This window comes from Thalassophryne amazonica, chromosome 7 (assembly GCF_902500255.1).
Source record: "Thalassophryne amazonica chromosome 7, fThaAma1.1, whole genome shotgun sequence".
Taxonomy (NCBI): Eukaryota; Metazoa; Chordata; class Actinopteri; order Batrachoidiformes; family Batrachoididae; genus Thalassophryne; species Thalassophryne amazonica.
In genome coordinates, this window is record NC_047109.1 from 91,471,866 (window position 1) to 91,475,809 (window position 3,944).

The following is a 3,944-nucleotide window of genomic DNA, read 5'->3' on the forward strand; positions in this document are numbered from 1 at the left end:
TCATGATTTATGGTGAATCCAGTTCCACTTTCCCCACATTTTTTATGTTACAGCCTTGTTTCATATCTTTTTTCCTCAAAATTCTACACACAATACCCCATAATGACAATGTGAAAAAAGGTTTTTGGAGATTTTTGCAAGTTTATTAAAAATAAAAAACCCAAGAAATCACGTGTAGATATATACATGATCTGAAAAGACAAACCAAATGTGGAAAAATTGAAGCTCTGTGAATACTTTCTGGATGCACTCTATGTATTTTTAAAGATCTGATCTTCTGAAGGTTTTGAGAAGTAGAGAAAATATATTTTTTTTTATTCATCACAGTTGTTGAAACAAAGATCTGTCAGCTGATTTTCTCTGTGATGTGCTGCAACATATAAAACAAAAATGTATCTAATACAGAACCAAGAATGATGAAATCTTCAGATCATGAAAAATTATCTCATGACAAATCTTTGGTTGTGAAAGCTGTGAAAACAGTTGCATCAGAAAATAGTAAGCATTCAGTTCTCTCTTCGTGTTTGTAGAATAAGCAGCAAATTTTGTCTCCAAAAACACAAAAGTGTGGCTAATAATGGAAAGGCTGACCTCAAAACGTATGAGGAAGCTATGAAGCAACTCAAGAGGATTTTAGTAAACTTTCAGATCGAGGTGAAAGAGGAGAAGATACTCACAATAAGTAAAGTGAAACTTTGGAATTTCACCATCACATCTGTGATATGCAAGAGAGACTAAAAACAGCTGGCAAAGCCCAAGTGCAGAAAGAGGACCCCGAAACTAAGGAACCTCAGTCTTATACCCGAAAGGAGCCAGTCCCTTAACACCTACAGCAGAAAACCCAGAGCCAGGTCAACGCAAGACAGCTTCAGAGAAATCCACAAGATGACATCACTTCTTGTGCATGAAATAAATAAATACATGACAGCTCTGATGACACAAGTTCAGTAAAATAAATTTTCCTGCTTGAACAGGAAAATCTGTGTGGTGGAACTATTACTGTAACAAACTACCTCAATAATAATAATAATGATGATGATGATGATGATGATGATAATAATAATAATAACAATAAAAACTAATATCTTCTGGTTTCTTCTGTTTTGCCCACCACACCACAGCAGATCTGGTAGGGACCTGCATCTTGTTTTTACACTGAGTTCTCTTCCTGTCACAGCTGCAGGGGCCTGTTTTAGAAAGAAGGTTGAAGAAAATAAATTTACCCCGAGATGGGAAACTTTGAGTTTTTGATTCCAGAGGAGCTGATTGGAGTTTAATCAACTCAGAATTAAGTGAGCGCACAAAAGGCAATGCTAATGGAGCCCTGACACTGTGATTCACCATGGAAACCACTAAAACATATATATATATATATATATATATATATATATATATATATATATATATATATATATATATATATATATAACAGGAACATTTATCTCTGAGCTCTGGTTCAACATCAATCAATCAATCAATTTTTTTATATAGCGCCAAATCACAACAAACAGTTGCCCCAAGGCGCTTTATATTGTAAGGCAAGGCCATACAATAATTATGTAAAACCCCAACGGTCAAAATGACCCCCTGTGAGCAAGCACTTGGCTACAGTGGGAAGGAAAAACTCCCTTTTAACAGGAAGAAACCTCCAGCAGAACCAGGCTCAGGGAGGGGCAGTCTTCTGCTGGGACTGGTTGGGGCTGAGGGAGAGAACCAGGAAAAAGACATGCTGTGGAGGGGAGCAGAGATCGATCACTAATGATTAAATGCAGAGTGGTGCATACAGAGCAAAAAGAGAAAGAAACAGTGCATCATGGGAACCCCCCAGCAGTCTACGTCTATAGCAGCATAACTAAGGGATGGTTCAGGGTCACCTGATCCAGCCCTAACTATAAGCTTTAGCAAAAAGGAAAGTTTTAAGCCTAATCTTAAAAGTAGAGAGGGTGTCTGTCTCCCTGATCTGAATTGGGAGCTGGTTCCACAGGAGAGGAGCCTGAAAGCTGAAGGCTCTGCCTCCCATTCTACTCTTACAAACCCTAGGAACTACAAGTAAGCCTGCAGTCTGAGAGCGAAGCGCTCTATTGGGGTTATATGGTACTACGAGGTCCCTAAGATAAAATGGGACCTGATTATTCAAAACCTTATAAGTAAGAAGAAGAATTTTAAATTCTATTCTAGAATTAACATGTTAATATTTGTACCAAATCCTAGTCGACAACTACTTAAAAGTTGCTTTAACGTATTTGTGTATACACAGCTTTAAGGCACCCTCCAAATTTTTACAATATAGTGTACAATGTTTTTATTTTTATCTTAAGCGAGTTAACAAAACTCAAAGGTGACATGTGCAACCATTACAATTCCATCAAAATCAAATGTGCAGTTTATTTCTATTTTATTAAAGAAATTACTCAGTAATTAAGTTTCAAACTTTATTTTCAAATTATAGATGAACAAATGAGCTTATGACCAGCTGTACTTGGGTTTATGACAAGACAAAGGTGCTGATAACTCAATAATAAAATGACCATAAAAACATTAAATACAAATCAACAACATCAACATCTAAAATAAATAGCACTGTGTCAGTTACAGCTACATTTATGTTATGTTTCATTATTTTGTTTATTTATTTATTTTGTAATAGTTGTAAACATTGCCATAGAGTGTATTTTACTGAAGTAGTGTCTTTAAAACAACAATCAGATTGGAGAACCAGATTACAAAAGAAATAAAAAAGTTAGAAATCATATATATATATATTTTTTTTTTCAAAATTCTAATTCAAATTTATTAATTTATATAGCGCCAATTCACGACAAAATCGTCTCAAGGCGCTTCACAACATAAAAACAATTAAAAATTTAAAACACAATAAAAACAACCATAAGAAAAAAACAGCAGTAAAAAAGTACAAGATTAAAAACACATCATAACACTAATGATAAAACAGGGAAAACAAATCAGTCTTTAAACGTGATTTAAAGGTCTCCACAGTGTCCGACTGCCGAATGTGTGCCGGCAGATCATTCCACAAAGCTGGGGCACGATAGGAGAAAGCTCTGTGACCGGCAGACTTCTTATTCACCCTGGGAACACACAGAAGTCCTGCACCCTGAGAACGCAGGGCCCGAACTGGTACATAGGGGCTATATATATATATATATATATATATATATATATATATATATATATATATATATATATATTCTGTAAGAGAGATGTCAATTAACATGACAGTTTTTCTTACTGATTTTTTGTTTCTGATTTTTCAGCTTAATTCCTATTTATTTAACCTTAAAAACAATGTTTCCCTATTCAGCTTTTTAAATTATTTAAAATAATTTAAATTTATTCAGCAGAGTGATGATAGAAAAGTTTATTTATTAGATATTACTGTCCACATTATTTTGCATTCCTTTTATTAACATTATTTCAGTTATAAAATGTACTTCTAAATCATTACTTTTTGATTTTTTTTAATTTAGCAACTGGTCTACTGATTGATATACTAATTGATGAATAGTAATCCTTAAACCTTCACATGTACATACATTTTTAGTTTATTCATCTAAACTCTATTCTATTCTATTCTATTCTAGTCCCACAGTGTTTCAAAGTACCTTATTTATTATTATTTTATACTATTTGGTACATCTTATTTGTATTGTTTTACAAGTATAAATTGTGTTGTTTTAAAAATATGGCACATATTATATAAGTGGGTTTTTTAAATATATTTTTCCAATGTGTGTCACCCTGTTTTTTTTTGTTTTGTTTTTTTTATTCTGTCTGCTCATACAACACTTTGTGATTTGAGCTTCCCCATGTGCTGGAGGTACAGAGGGCGTGGAGCACAGCTGTGGGCGGCGATGGGGAACAACGTGCTCTATGTGTACACTCAGCAGCCACAACAAGTCAAACACACTGCAGACGGCTCAGAT